The sequence below is a fragment of the Triticum dicoccoides genome, chromosome 5A (genome assembly GCF_002162155.2).
Source record: "Triticum dicoccoides isolate Atlit2015 ecotype Zavitan chromosome 5A, WEW_v2.0, whole genome shotgun sequence".
Taxonomy (NCBI): Eukaryota; Viridiplantae; Streptophyta; class Magnoliopsida; order Poales; family Poaceae; genus Triticum; species Triticum dicoccoides.
The window spans coordinates 496298385-496319457 of NC_041388.1; positions in this window are offsets into that span (position 1 = coordinate 496298385).

The window sequence follows — 21073 nt, forward strand, 5'->3', positions numbered from 1 at the left end:
ATGACACTCTCCACTATACTCGTGATTTCTTACCGTGGAAAAAATTGGAGGCGAAACGCTGAACTCATGTTTTCATTCGAACAAAAATATGATGTTAGGTAATGTAAATGTTTTCAAAGAGCACACGGTTCACTCACAAAAGACGTGTGTCCACTAAATCGTGGCTGATGTAGCCCCCCCCCACCCCTCTGCCACGCGTGCGATCTGAGTCGTGCGTTCTGATTGGCCAGAACCCAAACCCTAAAGATCGTACGTCTGCACCATTGGATTCTCCTTGATTGAATAGCGATCCTCATCCCTTTCGAAAACACATGTAAATGTTTTCAAATAGCCCCTCCCAAAAAATGTTTTCAAATAGCACACGGTTCACACACGAAAGCCGTGTGCCTACCAAACCATGGCCGATGCCCCCCTTGCTGCGCGCATGATCTGAGTCATGCGCTCTGATTGGCCATAACCCAAACCCCGGATTGTACGTCTGCACCGTTGGATGCCCCCAGATCAAACGACAATCCTCACCCCTTTCGACAGGAAATGCAGTCTGGCTAGGAATTGATTTATATGCCAACATGTACGGTAAATGCCAAAAATGGCTTACATATAGCACACGAGACCTGAAATGCGCCAGAAAATCAAACTTGTGGTAAAATTGTGATTGGTTTACATGGGAAAAATTTAGAGGCGAAACGATGAACTCGCGTCTTCATTTCAAAATTAGTATGTCTTCATTTCAAATGGAATTATTCTGTTTGTGCACACGAGCATTAAGAGGCAACCATTTGCATAGGCCTTTCCGCGCGCGCGGCTGCCGGGGGTATTTTCACCCTTTTCACCTAGGCCGCCAACACCCGGAGTCCCCAACTCCCCCCACCGTCCGCCCACGTTCACTCAACTAGTCCACCCAATCTCCTTCGCCAGCTCCCCCCTCCCCCAGATCCATAACAGAACCCTCTCCGGCGCCGTCGTGCTCACCCCGACCGTGTGCCCACTCTTCGGCATCAAGACTTCCACCACTGCCGTTCCCAACACGCGGCGGCCCGTGCCTCGCCGTCTTCGTTTGCTCGCTAGCCACCCTTGAGCATATCGATGCAGTAACCCTTGCCTCTCCTGTGGTCCGGCCGGGTTTGCATTAAAAAGCCTGTTAGTTACTACTCTCCATCGCGGTGAGGCATATTTCCTCGCAATCGCTCTTCCAATTTCGTTCCGCATATTCCCAAATTGGCTATAAAATAACGGAGAGCGTATATATGTTAATTATCTACCTTCCTTACTACATATAAGCTGTATTTGTTCCAATAAGTTACTGCCTATTTACACATCGCGAGTGCCTGAGTCACACAAACTTAACAAATTAGCCATACATTTTCTAAATTATTGCATGGCATGTTTAGAAAGCTTGATCCCAAGTTGTTAGTTTTATGCTTATCCTCCTTTCCTGAGTTTCTCATGTGTTCTCTGTAGATGCCGAGTAGCAGCGACATCACTCATTCAGGCCATGTATCTTCATCTGATTCGGACAACCCTAGGTCTTCAGCAGATTGTGAGGGATCAAGTAGTCTTGAACGAGATAGAGCTGCAGCAATTACCCTTCCGATCAGGACACGGAGGAATGCTCCAAGGAATCCCACACACCAGCCTAAAGGTGTATATGAAGTAACCGAGATTGATTTAAAGTCCTGGGCTCCAACTAAACCAGATAAAGTAGTATGAGGTTCAAGAGTGTGTGTGGATTTGTTGGCAGGGCAAGGCTCAACATTAATATGCCGGGTTTTTGGAAGGCTAACACAGAAAACGACGAAGGATAGTCGGGGAGATCATGGATCACTTCAACGTTCCAGAGTAGTGGAGAATGCAGGTGGAACACGCTGCACTGAAGATGGCTAGGGATGCTTGGAGAAACTGGAAGCACGTGCTATACGAGAAGTACTTGAGTGAAGGCAAGGTCCCAATCCCCGCATACCCCCAAATTACAATGGCAGACTGGGCAGAATTCAAAAGGGTAAGGGCAACTAAAGAGTTTGCTGAGAAGAGTTTCAAGCAATCAGAACTTCAGAAGAAGAACATACACCCCCACCGTATGGGTGTGGCAGGATACTATGGCATGAAACTAATATGGGAACGGGAAGACAAAGAAGCACTAGCGGCGGGTGGGAATCCGGCCTTTATTGAAATAAGGGGCGAATGTGCCAAAGACTACTTGCGGGCACATGCAAAGAGGCGTGATGACTGAACTTATTACTTTGAAAACACACGTGACGCAAAACTGTATGAAGTGATGTTAGAGGTTTCCAAGATCCCTGGAAGGTTCTACAGGAACTCAGGGCCACGTGACATTCTGTCCATTGCTCTGGACACAAAAGAGCCCCCTGGCCATGCAAGGGGTGTAGGTGTTAATGTCCCACACAAGAGGGCTTTCACACTCGGCAAAGAAGAGAGGCTCAACATGAAAAAAGCGAGGATTGAAATGAAGCAAAATGCATTGTATGAAAAGTTGAAGAAGGAGATTTATCTGGCTGTTCGAAAGGATATTGAGGAGTCAATGATGATGCAGAAGACTCTAACACTGACAGATAGCCAGCTGATGGAAGGGGAGGCAGGCATGGAGGATGCTGCTTATTGCGCGACAACACTACACAAGAGTAGCTGTGCATCAGCTGACCCCAGCGACACTGATACTATAGCTGCTCGTGATGATGCTATATCTGATCTATCTGGAATGAAAGACAGATTGAAGAGCGTGCTTACACTGTCGGATTTTGGGTTCCGACAGACCCTTGAGGTTTGAACACTGGGGTGCGCGCGGAGATTTCGCCTCCTACCTCCCTGCACCCCTCCGCCATGTGGGGATCAAAGCTACGAAAAGAAAAACACGAGGGACACAGGGTTTATACTGGTTCGGGACACCGTTGTGGTGTAATACCCTACTCCAGTGTGTGGTGTGGTGGATTGCCTCTTGGGCTGATGATAATGGGCAGTACAAGGAAGAACAACCTCGCGAGGGTCTGTTCTTGGCTGGGGCGATGAACTGCTGGGAGAAGTTCAGCCACCTTTCTCTATCTCTCTCTCTCTCTCTCTCTCTCTCTCTCTCTCTCTCTCTCTCTCTTTACCACCTCTCTACTTGTCGAGCCCTTGGAGGAGACTGAGCCGAACCCCTTGGTATGCGGGTGGCTGGTCCTATTTATAGTGGCCCTGGTCCTCTCCCCAAATATTGAGCGGGAAGGGAGCCAACAATGGCGGGCTAATTTGAAGGGGGACAGCAAGTATCAACTATCCTGACAAAAGTAGTCTTCACCTGTGCAAAGCTCTGGTGATGACGCCATCTTGGGCTCCACGGTGACCTCCGTCTCGTAGTCCTCCTGGTCATGGTCTCGTTGCACCGAAACGGAAACCTTTGCCTGATGCCTCGGTACTCCGCGGCTGCGCTTGCCCCTTTGCACCAAAGAGGAAAGGAGGACGCTGCGCGGGCTGGCACCCGCCTGGCGCCTTGAGTCGTCATGGCTTGCGTCACGGGCACCTCGCGTGGTACCCAGCCTTGATCTCTCCGCCTCCTCATGAGCTAGCCTGACGAGGCCGTGCCTAAGGAAGCTCCGTATCGTCCGCCCCGCGAGGCTTGGCCCCTCGCGAGGGTCTTGGGTTTGTGCTGATGAAGACGGGCCCTGCTGGGCCCCCCTTTGAGCCACGCCGCAGGCTGCAGGCAGGCAAGTCTGGGGACCCCCGTTCCCAGAACACCGATAGTAGCCCCCGGGCCCAAGGCGCACCCGGACTTGGTCGTGCAGGGAGGCGGAAGGGCAAGAGTGAAGCGCCGCGGGCCCTAACAGCCTGCGGCCTTGGGCGCCGCGTGGCGGTTGATTGGACGTGGGCGGCACTATTCCACCACGCCCTCCTTATCTTGCGCCTTGCTAGGCGGACCCGTAGTCGCACACAGCCGTTCCCCTTTCATCGCTCGAGCGCCTCCTGTCCTTCCTCCGCTCGAACCCTGGTTTCTGTTTTCAATTCAGTCTCGAATCATCCCCCCCCTTTGCTATCGCCATGGCCCCGACGAAGAAGGGAAGAGGAAAGAATCCCGCGTCTCCGCCTCGCCCGCCGCCGTTGGCAGCCCCCGCCAAGGGTTTGGGTAAGGTCAGCTTGGCTCTGGCCACCATCTTCAATGAATGCGGGAGAACGACGGCCTGGCCCGCGTCCCACTTCTCCATCGGCAGGATAGTTACCGAGGTCCCATATTTCGCTGACGCCCTGTGGGCAGGTCTAGTTCCCCCTTTTTCTGATTTCTTCAATGCCGTGCTCTCCCACTATCAGATCCACATGCTGCATCTGAGTCCTGAATCCATCACCCTCCTTTCGGTCTTCGCCTTCGTCTGCGAAGCCATGGTGGGCATCCCTCCTTCGGTTGCCTTGCTGCGTCACTTCTTCTCGCTGCATCTTGTCGACCCTACCCAACGCTGGGCGTGTGTAAGCTTCATTGCCGCGCCAGAGACTGCCGCCTCTGGGATTGACTTCAAGCTCCCCTTGCCCGCGGTTGGCTTTCGCGAGCGGTGGCTGTATGTGGACGCGGGGGTGCCCAGCCCCTACTAACGGAGCTGGCCTTGCCTGCTGTCCCCAATTCGAGCTGGGCCAGGTGGCGCTTGAGAGACCCCGGCTCGTCTTCGTCTGGCGCCGCTTCACGCTCTTAAGGTTGCTTGGCATGATAGCGCCCAAGGTGGTGAAGGAGTTCCTGCTATGCCGCGTTGCTCCTCTTCAACGCCACTCTCGCCAGATGTGGGCCTTCCGTGGGCGCGAGGATAGTATGAGGCTCCAGGAAGAGGACCTGGCTCCTGAGGTGCTGAAGACGGCGCTCTTGACCCTAGCTGGGGAACCCAACCCGGGCAGCGTCCGGCAGGGAGGGGCCTTGCTGTACCTTTGCCAGAGCAGGGTCGACTTTGTGAGGCAGGTGCCTGCCTTTGATGAGTGGGGGCTGCGCCCTGCCGGCCTTCAGGGGTCTCTTGAGAATCCGGTGTTGGTGACCGCCCTTCCAGTCGGCCAAGGCATCCTGCCCTCGAGTGGCGGAGCAGGGAGGTACGAGGCGCCAGAGGTCGAGGGGGCTCCCGGCGTGGTGAGGGCACTGGGCGAGGCTCACGAGGAAGCAGTTATCGGGGCCCGTATCACTGAGGCTGAGGGTGACAAACAGCTGCCCTCTGCGCCCGCGACCGGGGCCCCAGAGGCTCCAGCTGCTTCTCTCGGGGAGGCGATTGGCGGCGCACATCAGGCAGGCGCCCCTGACGCTGATCATCTTGACGCTCCATCCTCGTCGCAGGTCGGTCCCTGCGCCCGACTCTTAGGCCTCTTCCGCGTGGACTTTGGGGCTCGCAGGAAGAGAAGGGAGGCCCGGGCGACGGTTACCCTTGTCGCCTGCTGAAGCGCAGAAAGTACTTCGCCACTGATGAGTAAGCCTTCTCCTTTCCCTGTTCCTGATCCTTCCGTTGCTCTTACTGACGCTTGCGTCGCAGGCCCCTTCCAGCCGAGCTTGCTGAGACTGCTGAGGGGCCGTCCCCTTTGGCCTTGCCCCCTCCACCGTCCTCGAGCGCCCCGAGTAGTAGAGCCCTTGTGGTGAGGGCGATCGAGGAGGCGGACCATCCCGAGGCGTATCGTGGTCCCGCGCACCTCGCGATCCTTCTTCGCGAGCCTTCTCGTGGCATAGCCAACCTGCCATGGGCTTCTCGCCTGGTCGTGGACTGTGATTGGCTGAGGCGATTCCTGCGCTCTTCTCCTGAGGTCGGGCTGGCCCCAGGCCGGGCTTCTGACGCGGCGTGCCCGGCCGTCGCGAGGGCCCCAGCCCCCAGCCCCCAGCCCGAAGGGGGAGCGCTGACCTGCAGCCCCCGGCGCTTGCTTGGGCCAGATGATGGTGTGGAAGACGTGCTTGAGCGCGCTTGGGAGCGTCGCGCTCTCCGCCAAGGATTCCTTCGAAGGACGACTGATGTAGTGAGCCTGCTTGGTGAGGAGCTTGCTGATGAAGACGCGCGCCTTGAGGCCGAGGGCCTGCGCCTGGCTGCAGAAAGGCGCGAGCTGGAGGGTGCCATCGCCCTTGTACGCCGTCAGCGCGACCTTGATGAAGCAGAGGCCAAGGCGTCGTTGGTGGCCTCTCAGGAGGCCCGATCTCGGGCTGCTGAGGAAGCTCAGGAGGCTGACAGGCGGCAAACGGCTGCAGAGGAGCGGGCTCGGGAGCTCCTGGCCTGGTGCCACTCACTGGAGGAGCAGGTGGAGCTGCACGAGGCAGCCCTCGCGTTGATGAGGGCGGCCTCCGGCGACTCGGCGGAGCTCCAGAAGCGTGAGGAGGCGCTGATGCTGGAAGCCGCCGAACGTACCCGCGAGTACGAGCGTCTGGAGACGAGGGAGCACTTGGTGACGCAGGCAGAGGACGATGTCGCTGCATAGGAAGCCCGTGTCCTAGAGGAGGTCGGACGTCGTGTGGCGATGGCGCGTTTGAACCTCGAGCACGAGTTCGAGGAGAAGCTGGGGTTGATCCAGGCCGAAGCCGAAGGCAGGACTGCTGCCCTGAGGGCCAAGCTGGAGGAGGTGACACGGCGGGCCGATGCTTCCCGGGCTGCCCTTGAGGTGGCGCAAGGTGGGCTAACCACCTCCCAGGCTGAGGTGCTCCTTCTTCGCCAGCGGGTGGAGGAGGCTGAGGCCGTCGCGCGCCAGAACGCGGACGAGATACGTCAGCGGCGGCTCCTGGAGCATGAGCACGGCCCCATGCTGACCACGCTCCGGGAGAGGGCCAACGCGGCCTTGGGCAACATCTGTGAGGAGACCGTTGGCGAGCCGCACGCGGTTAACTACGCGGGAAACCTTCAATTCTTTAGTGACGTGGTGACGCAGCTGGAGGCGCGGTCGATCAGGGCTGACAGGTTGGTGGAGGAGAGGAGTTGCGCCCTGCTCAGGCGCGCCTTCTCTCCTGTCTTCAGCCATCTCCGGAGCATGGATCCCCACTTCGATTTCGACGCCGCCATCGCCCCAGTCCCCCAGGCCGTCCGAGGTGAGCTGGCGCACTGGGTGGAAGACCATGTGGAGGCTCTTATCAGGGCCTTCGCCTCGGACAACGACGACACGAACATGGCGGCCGACGAGGGCGGCGTGATGGGCGGCCCTGACGCTGCTGGTGGCAACGCGGACAGCGGGGGCGAGTTCAACAACGCCAGCAACGGCCCCGATGGCGCTCCTGAGGACGCATTGGGAGATTCATCTGACTGATTGTGCATTGTTCCTGCTTACCCTGTATGAATAGGACTCAGGTTTTGGCCTGATAGCTGTCAGAGCATTTTGGAGGGGGAGCCCCTCATGTAAAACTTGTGCTTATCGTATCAGTAGAAGCTACATTACCCATGCGCCCGCGCCAAGTGGTTGGCTTAAGCGACGCGCTGGTCGGCTGATTTACCTTTGTCCCGTGCTGGCCCTGGGGCAGCCCGCAGGAGGCTGCGGAGCTGGGAGTGTTTCCTGATTAAATCCGTCGGACCTGCAGTAAGACGCCCTCCTGAGAGGACGCGGCGGCGGCAGTCTGGGCTGCGCGCGAGCGAGGCCTGACCCGGCTCGCGAGGGGCTCACGAGGGGAGGCAGCTGAGGCGAAGCGGTAACCAAATCGCGAGAAATTGCTCGAACGAGACTAAGCACCCCTTCCCCGAACACACGCAAATCTCAAATTCGAATCCAACTTGAACCCAACGGGGGAAGCGACAACCAAAGGGAAGAGCAACAAAAGCAAACAAAAGGCCGCGTCCGGCACCTAGTGTGGTCTTGGACGTCTTCTCACCAGCGCGGAGCTAAGTGCTGCCACTGGGCGTGGGAGGGAGCCCCAGGGCCTGAGGCCGGCACCCCTGAGACTTCGGGGCGTGTACAACCCCACTCATTATTACGTGAGAGTGTCACGGGGCGGCGAGCTTCACAGGCACTGGGCCTTCTTCATAGGTACTGGCATTGCTTCATATCGCCAGATGAGGGCCCCGCCTTGCACCACACTCTAGTGCCATCAACAACGACCGGAAACCAGGACGCCGCCCGATGGGGTAGAGCGGTCGCCAGCGGTTCCCCCGACGACCACGGGTCCTCCGCCGAGGGCAGGCCCTGGGGCACCTCCCCAGCGGAGGGCCTACCTCCTGAGAACGCCTTGCTCCGAACACTGCGGTGGCGATGTCGGATCCCTGCCCCTCTCCTGCAGCCCCCTACGCCCTCCTCCCGAGGGGTAGGAGACTGTGGGAGCGGGGCAGCTGTTCGCTGCGGCGACCTGCACCTCCTGCGATCCATGGTTAGCGTATACCTGCTCTTGAAGAATTATCGGTACCCGATAGTCGCTGCCTCCAGCGTGGCCAGTGGGACCGTCCCGGGGCTCTTGGAAAGGCTCAGCTTCTAGTGCCTCGTCCCCCCAGCCTGGGCTGAGGAGCGAGCCTTATCCGTTCTCGTGAGGGTGTCCTTGGTCCATCATGAGGGCCACGTACTCCTCCGGCGCCGTCATCCCGAATGCCTCGCCGTAATGCCCCGCATGCCACGCGGTCCTGCCTGACGCGCCCACCGCGGGGTGGCAGCGCGGCCGCCCGCTGGGGCCACGGGTTGCGTTGAGTCCTTCTTCTTCACGGACCGGGGGCGGGGGCAGCGCCGCCGCCGGTCCGGCGCTGACAGCCTCGCTGGCGTCGGAGTAGCCCTAGGGCCCGCGGGCGCGCGCGGGGCCCCCTCGTGGGTTGCCCTGGGCTTGAGATGGGAGCTGGGTGGAGAAGGGGTGAGCCCCCGAGGCGACGAAGCCTAGGAGCTCTGCCACTCGCTCAAGCAGCACGTCATGGCCGCCCTCTAGCAGTCTGCACTACAGCAGCTCTCGAGCCACCGTGAGTGCAGCTCTCGAGTTCGCCTGCTCCCGGCGGGTGTACGGTGTCGTGGTCGCGGCGTGATTGGAAGCCCTCGCTGCCGACCACGCCTGCCGCGGTGTAAGAGTTGTCAAAGCCTGTCCGCGTCGCCCGCGACCCGTAGCGCCCTGCGGACTGCGAGCTGCCTGGGGCACGGGGTCGCCCGAGGCGAGCGGTTCTGCGCGGGCGGGCCACGCAGCCCATAGGTCTGGGTTGCCCTCCTGGTCGCCGGGCATGGTGATGACGACGCGACGGGGCACGGAGCGGTGGAAGACGAATTCCGTCGCACCCCTACCTGGCATGCCAAATGTTGGATTTCGGGTTCCGGCAGACCCTTGAGGTTCGAACAGTGGGGTGCGGGCGGAGATTTCGCCTCCTACCTCCCTGCACCCCTCCGCCACGTGGGGATCAAAGCTACGAAAAGAACAACATGAGGGACATAGGGTTTATACTGGTTCGGGCCACCATTGTGGTGTAATACCCTACTCCAGTGTGTGGTGTGGTGGATTGCCTCTTGGGCTAATGATAATGGGCAGTACAAGGAAGAACAGCTGGGGCGATGAACTGCTGGGAGAAGTTCAGCCACCTTTCTCTATCTCTCTCTCTCTCTTTACCACCTCTCTACTTGTCGAGCCCTTGGAGGAGACTGAGCCGAACCCCTTGCTACGCGGGTGGCTGGTCCTATTTATAGTGGCCCTGGTACTCTCCCCAAATATTGAGCGAGAAGGGAGCCAACAATGGCGGGCTAATTTGAAGGGGGACAACAAGTATCAACTATCCTGACAAAAGTAGTCTTCGCCTGCGCAAAGCTCTGGTGATGACGCCGTCTTGGGCTCCACAGTGACCTCCATCTTGTAGTCCTCTTGGTCTTGGTCTCGTTGCACCGAAACGGCAACCTTTGCCTAATGCCTCGGTACTCCGCGGCTGCGCTTGCCCCGTTTGCACCAAAGAGGAAAGGAGGACGCTGCGTGGGCTGGCACCCGCCTGGCACCCTGAGTCGTCATGGCTTGCGTCACGGGCACCTCGCGAGGTACCCCGCCTTGATCTCTCTGCCTCCTCGTGAGCTAGCCTGACGAGGCCGTGCCTGAGGAAGCTCCGTGTCGTCCACCCCGCGAGGGTCTTGGGTTTGTGCTGATGAAGACGGGCCGTGCTGGGCCCCCCTTTGAGCCATGCCACAGGCCGCAGGCAGGCAAGTCTGGGGACCCCCGTTCCCAGAACGCCGACATACACATTATGAAGGTACATTAAAATGTGCAACAACTTGGGTTTGCCCACCCTTCTTGGAAGATGGCCTCTTCTTGGACAATGTGCCATTGAAGCCGGGCTATGTGAAGTGCTACGTGACTGAAGTAAAGCCTGGATTCAATGAATTTTCCCTGAAGAATGTCCTAGGAGACTTCAATGAGAAAAGGACCTTGGGGGAAACACTGTTACATCACATCCACTGGCCACGAAAGGAAATAGAGTTCATCGATGAGATTCCTGAAGCCCCGCCAAGAGCAACCACTGTCGCCCCACAACCGGTGACGCTCTCCTTGCCACAGCAGTTATCGCGGGCTGATGCATCAACCTGTGATCAGCCGGCCTGACTTTGTGGCGTACAGGCCATGTCATCCTCCGCCCCAAAGCAGCCAGTGGCAAGGCCTACAACTGCTGATGATGCACCACCGGTTCAGATACCGGCTGCTGAAGCAGCGGGGGGAGACCCAGCTACAGCACATGCTCAGCAGACCAACCTGGTGGAACAGACTCCTAAGCAGTCTGATGCTTCGGAACCTCCTGCTAAGCAGTCTGTAGGTCCAGAACCGACTGCTCATCAGTCCGTCGGGCCGCAGGCACGTGATCAGCATACCAATGCGTCAACACTTCCTGCTCAGCAAACCAACGCGTTGGCACGACCTCCTCAGCACATCGACACATTGGCACCACCTGCGCAGAAACACGACATAGCTTCAACGCATGGTCAGCAGTCTGATGCCTCTACTCCTACAGCCCAGCAGTCTGTCACAGCAGCACCGCCAGCTTAGCGGTCTAGCATAGATAAACCATCTGCTAAGCAGTCCGTCCAAGCTTCACCGTCTGCTCGGTAGTCTACCTTGTAGCCAACCGGACGGTCTGCCAGAAATGCTTCAAGTACCAAGAAGGAAGTGGCCAAAAAGGCTACACCCACGAGGAAGTGTAGCGGACAGTGAAGAGGAAAGAGAACAATTGCCTCTTACTTAAATCACTCATCGCCCAGAACCAAATTAACATCAGCTTGTTCGAATCGGGGAGTAATATTATTTCTGACGCCATGGATGATGCAGAAGTAGAATTGTTGCTTGCTAAAAGTAAAGCAGCCATACTTCAAGCATGCTAGTACGTCCAGGGCCAGCCATTTCTTATTGGTGAATACTTTGACGAGTGCAACTCCAGTTGCCGTGAGTTACATGAATATTGCATGGATCAAGTGTCAGAAGTTCATCATGGTTTGCTAGTCCACTCCAACAAAGATCAATTCCGACGAGATGCTGGTTCCATCAATGTGAGTTTCGAGGACTTACATCTCTTCTTCAACTTCAACGTGCTCGATGCCACTCTTGTTAGATGCCTGATTTTGTAAGTAATTAACAAACTCTGATCAACTTCTCCATACAAGGTTGTAAAAGATAAACAACTAACTACATTGTATTCCTCTTAGGGGATTGAACGCGCAGAGAAGAAAAAGGGAGAGTGTGTATTTCATAGATCATGCATTAGCAAATGACACAACATTAGATGGTAAGGACCGACGGGACTGGGCCGTTAACATAGTCGTCTGTATCTTCGAAAACACGTCCCATGCACAATCATTTCTCTGGCCATATCATGAACGGTATGTCAAGTAGACAACCACACATACACTGATTGTCTTTCAGATTTTGACATCATTCGTAAGTTCATGGCTTTCTTAATATGTAGCAATCACTAGATATTGGTATTCATTGTTCCAAACAAGAACACAGTTTACTACATCGATTCTCTCAGAGAGTCAACAAACGCTCAGGATCTGATGCATGTTCAGCAATTCTTGGATAGGTATTGAATTCTATGATGTTGAAATTAATTTGCATTCATATCTGGTTCAATAATTGATGTTGTCAAAACTCATCATCATTTTGCAGTGTGCTCGCATTGTGGAAAACTAAACCAGGGCACCTGTTCAAGATGGAGCAACCTCTGCAGCACGAGATTGTTTCTCCAGGAACACACCGAAATATGTTATTTTCGGAAAATTTATCCAACAGTCTGCAAATACCTTTCCTTACGCTAGTCAAATGTTCAAGCTTCTAAATAAAACTCTTTCTATTTTTGCCCAAAGAAAAAATAATACATCTAACACCGGTTAGGTTGTTCCTAATAGGACAAATATATGACTAATTTTGTACAAAAAATTTCAGTGTCCTCAGCAAGAAGCAAGGACCAACCTTTGTGGATACTATGTTTGCAGACACATGATCTGCATCTACAAATCTGTTGATAGTTGTGACGATCCTCGTGAATTAGTACCAGTAAGTTTATCGTAATTAATATCTTCTACTCCACTCATATGGAACATTCTGATCTTAAAAATAATTCATCTCATCTTAAAACCGAGGACCCCTGAACCGCTCTCGGCTGGTGAATTGTTGATGGTTCGGAGATTTATCAGCGACTTCTTCCTGGATCACTACATCAATCCCACTGGTGATAATGAAGATTTCAGCATGTGTTCTCCTGAAACATTGAGTAAGAGTTAGCCGCTAAACATATAAAGCATGGATCCATTGTTTTCCATCTGATGAGCTCTTCGTATTTCATACACTATGACTAATTATGTAATGCATGTGTGGACAAATCATTGGAATTTAGCTACCATATGTTCAATTGCAATTGTTGCGAAATCTGATGAATGTTCTTCCTATGGATACTAATTGTTCAATTGAATATTGTGGCGAATTTACTTTTTGCATGTCGATTCAAGATGGGATATTTTTATTATTTGTTCAATTGAATATTGTGGCGAATTTGATTTTTGCGTGCCGATTCAAAATGGGATATTTTGGTTTTAACCTAGCAATTGCTCTGCACACGGTTCAATTAAATGAGTGTGTGCGATCCACATCCGAAAGCATACGTCAATCATAGCGGAACCGTCGGTGATACACAATAGATCCCAAATGATTTGCAGCGCTACTATGCGTGCGTAGGGTCTCTGGAACCATTTGTGATATTGCGTTATCGCACACGAGAACTGGGAGTAAACCGTGCCCAATGCAAAATACAATCCCTGTCGTAATTTTTTCAGGAAACGTGTGGTATCCCAAATGAAAAGCACACGTCACTCTTGCAGCAACCGTCAGTGACACCCAACAAATCACAAACAGTCTGCAGCACTTGTATGTGTGCGAAGGGGCTCCTGAACTGTTTGTGATAGAACATTATTGCAGACGGTAATTGTTGGCAAAGGACCCAAGAATGGGAAAAAGAACACTCATGTTTATCCCGAACACCCCAGCACTCGTGGCATGGGGGCAGAAGCCGACGACTCGCCATCTCTCAAATTTTATAAACGGCCGCACAAAAGGTAATATTTTAAATTCAAAAGCGTTGCTTAGCGCATATAAACAAGTTTTCAGCGTATAGGATCACAAATGCGAGTGTACTCAAAAATTACATCTTTGGAGCATTCATCCGCTATAAGGCGGGCACCCTTCAGGACGTCCTCATAATATGCTTCCGGGACGCGATGCTCCTTGCCCAGCGGCGGCCCGTCCTTCACCAGCTTCTCCGCATCCATCTTGCCCCAGTGCACTTTAGCACGGGCAAGCGCCCTACGGGCACCTTCGATGCAGACGGAGCGCTTGATTACTTCAAGCCGTGGACAGGCATCCACCAGCCCGAAGTAGCTCCCAGGCAGAGCCTCTCCAGGCCAAAGCCGAACTATGAGGCCCTTTATGGCCTGTTCGGCCACCTTGTGGAGCTCGGCCATTTGCTTCAGCTGGTCGCTCAAAGGCACCAGGTGTCCGGCCTCAGCATACTAAGACTAGAACACCTTCTCCGTCGAGCTCCCCTCTTCGGCTCGGTAGTAGGCACTGGCATCAGATGCACTGCGGGGCAAATCTGTGAATGCTCCTGGAGAGCTCCGGACTCGGGTAAGTAACAAGTAATTCACTTTCACGTGCTTGCTTTGCATAATGAATGCCTTACCTGCCGCTATCTTCTTCATCGCGTCAATTTCTTGGAGGGCTTTCTAGGCTTCAGCCTTGGCAGACTTTGCGCTTTCGAGGGCTGCCGCAAGCTCGGACGCTAGCGTCTTTGAGTCAAGCTCCAAACTCTCGTGTTTTTTCACGAGAGCCTGGAGCTCTTTCTGCACCTCCTCCACGTGCGCCTCCTGCTTCCCTCGCTCTGTGCGCTCCGCGGTCGCTCTGTTTTTGGCCTCGGACAGCTCTTTCTTAAGGGTTGCCACCTCGGTCGTGGCCCCTATAATAGCACGTTGATCCTGTCATTTTTTGCAACCACATCTTCTCTATATACTTGCACAAGGTATTACTTACCTTCCTTCTCCTCGAGTTTCCTCTTGGCATGGCCGAGCTCATTCTCGGACCGCGCGAGGTTGTGCTTCAGCGTATCCACCTCCGCAGTCAGTGCGGCGGAGGCCAGCAGCGAAGCCTGCATACGCATATTGACTTGATTATGTTAGACTCCTGTGAATGTTATTAGATCCTCTATTCAGCTTTTCTTTCCGAACGCCGAACAGAGCATCAGGGGCTACTGTCTATGTGGTAATATTTTTACATATTCTTTACTTACCTCAAAGCCTGTTAGAAGGCTGGCACAGGCTTCGGTCAGTCCGCTCTTGGCGGACTGAACCTTCTGGATCACCGCACTCATAGTAGTGCGGTGCTCCTCGTCGATGGAGGCGCCGTTAAGCACCTCCAACAAATTGTCCGGTGCCTCCGGTTGGATGGAGGTCACTGGCTCGGTAGGCTTGCTCCTCTTGGAAGGAGGCTGCCTACGGGAGTCTGGAATCGTTGAAGGTTCCGACGCGGCGTCCGGCTCAAGGCCGGACTTGGAGCCCTTGGGGGTTCTATCCCCTTTACGCCTGGAGTCCGGGAGGTCGCCTTGCGGCACCTCCAGGACCACCTCCTCCTGGCTTGGAACCTGTTGGGACGCCACCTCGGCATCATCCGTAGGGTGGGGGGAGGTAGAAGTCGAAAGCGAATTCACATCCGACGAATCCAGGGAGCCACTCGACGACTCGTCGAGCCCGGCCTTGGGCGGACTGCATAGTCATATTCGGCGTAAGGAGGAGCTGTGCAAGAAAGGAACACTATGAATTGCTCTGGTGTCCGAATACTTACGATCTCGCCAGGGGCTTGGCCCTATGCCGCCACTCCTCTTCGCCGTCATCGGCGTTGGTGGAGTAGTCCGGAGGAAGGGTCTTCCCCTTCTTGGACCCTTCGGCCTCACTAGTTGGGGCGGCCTTCCTTTTCTTCCCTCCCCCCGCTGGAGGGGGAGAGGTCTCCTCTTCCTCCTCCTCGTCTACACGGGAGGAGTGTGTCTTGGAGTCGTCGGATGATGAACCCAACACCTCCAGGCGCCAGGCACTCTTTCGAGTCCCCGTGGCCTTCTTCTTGGCCTTCTTCTCCGGCACCACATAGGGTGCCGGAACCAGCAGCTTCGCCAAGCGAGCGTCCGCTGGGCCTAAGGGCAAAGGAGCCGGACAGTTGATCTGTCCGGACATCTCCTGCCAATCCTGTCAAAGGTAAGGGAGCTTAGATCCCGCATGGAGTCAAACTATGAAAAACTAACACCCTGTAAAAGGTAAAAATAGCTTAGCGCACTAGCGTGACGCCGCGTGCTAAATCCGCGATCCTCGGTAGTGGATGCGGGGGCCTTGGCGCCCTTGAAAAGTACCTTCCAGGCATCTTCATACGTCGTGTCGAAGAGCCTGCTCAGAGTTCGGTGCTGCGCCGGGTCGAACTCCCATAGGTTGAAAGCCCGTTGTTGACACGGGAGGATCCGACGGATGAGCATAACCTGGACTACGTTGGCAAGTTTGAGCTTCTTGTCCACCAGGGTTTGGACGCATGTTTGGAGTCCGGTCAGCTCTCCTTTTTTACCCCACGACAGGACCGTCTCTTTCTAGGAGGTGAGCCGCGTAGGGGGTCCGGATCGGAACTCAGGGGCTGCGACCCATTTAGGGTCGCGTGGCTCGGTGATGTAAAACCACCCTGATTGCCACCTCTTTAGGGTCTCCACGAAGGAGCCCTCGAGCCATAGGACGTTGGGCATCTTGCCCACCATGGTGCCTCCGCACTCCGCCTAGGTGCCGCGCACCACCTTTGGCTTGACATTGAAAGTCTTGATCCATAGGCCAAAATGGGGGTGGATGCAGAGGAAAGCCTCGCACACGACGATAAACGCCGAGATGTTGAGGACAAAGTTCGGGGCCAGATCGTGGAAATCCAGGCCATAGTAGAACATGAGCCCCCGGACAAATGGGTGGAGAGGGAAACCAATCCACGGAGGAAATGGGGGAGGAACACCACCCTCTCATGGGGCCTAGGGGTGGGGATGAGCTGCCCCTCTTCGGGAAGCCGGTGCGCAATGTCGTTAGACAAGTATCCGGCCTTCCTCAATTTTTTGATGTGTCCCTCCGTGACGGAGGAGACCATCCACTTGCCTCCCGCTCTAGACATGGCTGGAGAAGGTTGAGGTGGGGTGTGCGGACTTGGGCGCTAGAGCTCGAGTGCGCGGAAATGGATAGGCAAAGGAGGAAGAAGGCGTGGATGAAAAGGTAGATCCTTATCCCCTTATATGGGCAGACGCGACTATGCGTCCCCACCAGCCTGGTAAAACTCGCTTATCTCCCAAGCGTCATAATCAATGGCGTGGTTGGGTTACCCACACCCGTATTGATGAGAATCCTGGAATAAGGGGACACGATCTCTGCTTTGACAAGACGTGCCAAGGAAACTGCCTCGCTAAACGCGCTGAGGTGGGACGGTAAAACGATTTGAATAGAGACTTGGCCGTGGTGTGATGTCACACTATGGAATACGTTAGCAGATTAGATTTGTGTAAATATTATTCTCTCTATGGCAATATGTGGAAACTTATTTTGCAGAGCCGGACACTACCTTTGTGTTCAAAATCTTCTATGAAGTACTTGGAGGAGGAACCCGCCTTGCAATGCCGAAGACAATCTGCGCGCCGGACTCGTCGTCATTGAAGCCTGGTTCAGGGGCTACTGAGGGAGTCCTGGATTAGGGGGTGTCCGGATAGCCGGACTATACCTTCGGCAGGACTCCTGGACTATGAAGATACAATATTGAAGACTTCGTCCCGTGTCCAGAAGGGACTTTCCTTAGCGTGGAAGGCAAGCTTGGCGATACGGATATGTAGATCTCCTACCATTGTAACCGACTCTGTGTAACCCTAGCCCTCTCCGGTGTCTATATAAACCGGAGGGTTTTAGTCCGTAGGACGAACAACAATCATACCATAGGCTAGCTTCTAGGGTTTAGCCTCCTTGATCTCGTGGTAGATCTACTCTTCTACTACCCATATCATCAATATTAATCAAGCAGGAGTAGGGTTTTACCTCCATCGAGAAGGGCCCGAACCTGGGTAAAAACATCATGTCCCTTGTCTCATGTTACCATCCGCCTAGATGCACAGTTCGGGACCCCTACCCGAGATCCGCCGGTTTTAACACCGACAGCGATGGTCCCAAATGTCGTCGCGGAAAGGGGTTAAAAACTGTTTGTGTAGCACCAACACGCACCGGTGGGCCCTCGCTATAGGGTGTTGCAATATGTTCATGGTTTTCTTATTGTCAGTGTTGCGGGGGTGACAGTAGCCCAAACACGAATAGGTGGGTTATGGCGTATGGGAGTAAAGAGGACTTGATACTTAATGCTATGGTTGGGTTTCACGACCTTAATGATCTTTAGTAGTTGCGGATGCTTGCTAGAGTTCCAATCCAAATATAGAAAGTATGTTAGCTCATGCCTCTCCCTCATGTAAAATTGCAATAATGATTACCGGTACTTGGTATTGATTGCCTAGGGACAAAACTTTCTTGTTCACACAAACCCTTTTACTAAACACCTAACTTTTATTATCTTGCAAAGTAGTTCCAGCATCACACCTACAAAATAGTTTCATACTTGTTTCCGATAAAGCAAATGTCATGTGTGCGTAGAGTTGTATTGGTGGTCGATAGAACTTGAGGGAATATTTGTTCTGCCTTTAGCTCCTCGGTGGGTTCGACACTCTTATTTACCGAAAGAGGCTATAATTGATCCCCTATACTTGTGGGTTATCAAGACCTTTTTCTGGCGCCGTTGCCGGGGAGCAATAGCGTGGGGTGAATATTCTCGTGTGTGCTTGTTTGGTTTATCACTAAGTAGTTTTTATTTCCTGTTCTAAGTTGTTCTCTATCTTTAGTTATGGATATGGAACACGAAACACCAAAAAAAATAGTGGTACTTGCTACTCATGGAGATGGGGAACCTCCTAAAACCCTCGATGCTCGTTATGTTAAAGATATTATGCACTACTTTGATAATCCTGAGAAAACCCCATTCAACATGATAATGGGAGTAACGTTGGATCAACATGAATACTTTAGGGATTATTGGTTGACACAAAAATGGAAACTTTTATGGGATCAAATTTATATGTTGCATTGGTATGCTCGGGATTTATGCTTGAGATATGATTTTACTTGTTGCTCTAGGATGAATGCTCCACACCTTCCCTTTTCATGCAAATTTAATGATAATGAAACCTTAGCTTCTTATGCTAATGGTATATGTCGTGGAATTGTCACGGCAGATGTCCTAGTGTCAGGACTTAGTCGCGAGGCCAACGCATCTGTGTGGTAGCTTGAGAGGGGTTGAGTGGGACGAAAGACGCAGAGGGGATCAACACACAAGACAAGGATTTAGACAGCTTCGGGCCCCGGGAAACATCATCCGGAATAGCCCTACATGTTGTTTGTGGCTAGGTCTCATTATCATCACGAGGGAGACGCCGTAAACCGGCTCTCCTCTTTGTGTCTAGCCCTAGATATTGTTTCTTGTTGCTTGTAGCTTGTCCCTCTTTGGGGAGCCCTGCCCCTCCTTATATATGTTGAAGGGGCGGTTTACATGACTAGTCCTAGTTGGATTAGGATTACTCTATTACAAAGTCCTAGTCTTGCTTCCTTTGTAAGGGAATATTCCTTGTGCTTTCCTCATAAACCGTCCCACTATTAAACGTGAACCGGCCTTCTGGGCCATGGGCCTCGTCATCCATCTGACCCACCCGTCGGGTTACTAATGAACCGCCAAGACCGGGCGGGTAGCCCATGAACCGCCAAGCCCCGGACGGGTTACCAGTGAGTCGTCCAGTCTGGCCGGGTTATACTTCTGGCCGGTTTACGCCACGGGGTATATCCCCGACATTAGCCCCCAGTTTAATTTGTATTTATCCATGTTAAACTGATCCTGTAAAATAAACACAAGAACAAACTTGACAGGTTGTGCTCCGGGTTAAGAATTCTTGTAAACCGGCACCTGATCATCCTTAAGTCCTTGTCATTTCCTCCTTCTAGAAAATCCAGGTCAATAAGCCAGTGTCATACTCAATTTGCTGACATTGGTTTCTCACAGAAAAATATTGTGAAGAATAATCCACTTCAGTCGGCTTCCAAAGCGCCGGTTTAAGAAATATTGGTCTTGAAATATTCATCTGATATTCAGCCGGTTTGAAGATGTAAAAACTTGCTGGTTGAACATTACCAAAATGGCCGGGTTATAAAAACTGATGATCCCGGATTATGACCATTTATAGACGCCAAGTTATGATTGTTGCCAATGCCGGATCACACAATTAATCTTCCTGATTTGCCAAAAACTGAGAATTTGAAGATGTTCCTCGTTTATATGCATATTACCTGTAGCCCCCAAGTCTTAAGAGGAGAACATAATGACAGCTTAAGACTTGTGTCAATATAAATGTTGCAACCTTGAAGAAATCCAAATTGTTCATCTCAGTTACTAGTCACAACTGAATATTCCACATATGTAGCCCCCAAGTGCCGGGTTGTTATGCTTGCAGCAACCTGGGACTTGTAATTGCCTTATACTCATAAAAACTTCAACCAATGTAGCCCCCAAGGGCCAGGTCATTATGCAATAATGAGCAGGGACTTTGTAGATATGATCATATAGATTTGAACAGCAACGTGTAGCCTCCAAGGGCCGGGTCATTATGCAATAATGAGTTGGGTCTTCAATAAGATGAGCAAAAAATGACTTTGCATTAGCCCCCAAGTGTCATGGTGCATGCTCGCAGCGACATGAGACTTGAATATTTGATATAATCTCAACTTTGAATAATGTAGCCCCCAAGTGTCGGGTCGTAAGCCTGCAGCGACTTGGGACTTATTCCTTGCAGAATAAATCATATTCATATCCAATGCGCTAAAGATACTTTGAAAACCTCAATCATAATATTAATAACCATAATAAAAATCAGCCATGTTGGCTATTTGAATAATATAATCCAATGATTTATAAGCGTCCAATGGCGCAATCCAAATATATGCTGGTGACTTATAGTCCAAAGCCAGGTCGGTTTAATAAACACCGGATAATTTCTCATCATATACTGGCGACTTATCGTCTTAAAGCCAAGCCGGTTTAATAAACACCGGATAATTTATCATCGTACTGGCGACATATAGTCGAAAGCCAGGCCGGTTTAATAAACACCGGATAATTTATCATTGTACTGGCAACATATAGTCGAAAGCCAGGCCGGTTTAATAAACACCGGATAATTTATCATCATACTTTATTCAACCTGTTTCTGCATACAACAAGTTTAAAGTGTCATGGCGGTTTACCGCCGGACGGGTCATAATGCCCAACATATAACCTGGGTTGATAACCAAGGTTACACTTAAGAATAATCAAATATGAAATATATCATACCTGTGACATTGAATTACATCATTGGTTTACCAACTTTTTTTGTAGTAAAGGTAATAACCCAAATTTTGAGTACTGATAACTCCTTCCATATTGTGTCGGTTTATGATAAACCGTACCAGGTTGTGATAAACACCGGATTAACCATATATAATACTGGCGACTTATAGTCGAAACCAGACCGGGTTAATAATCGCCGGATTATAATTAGTCATGTACTGACAA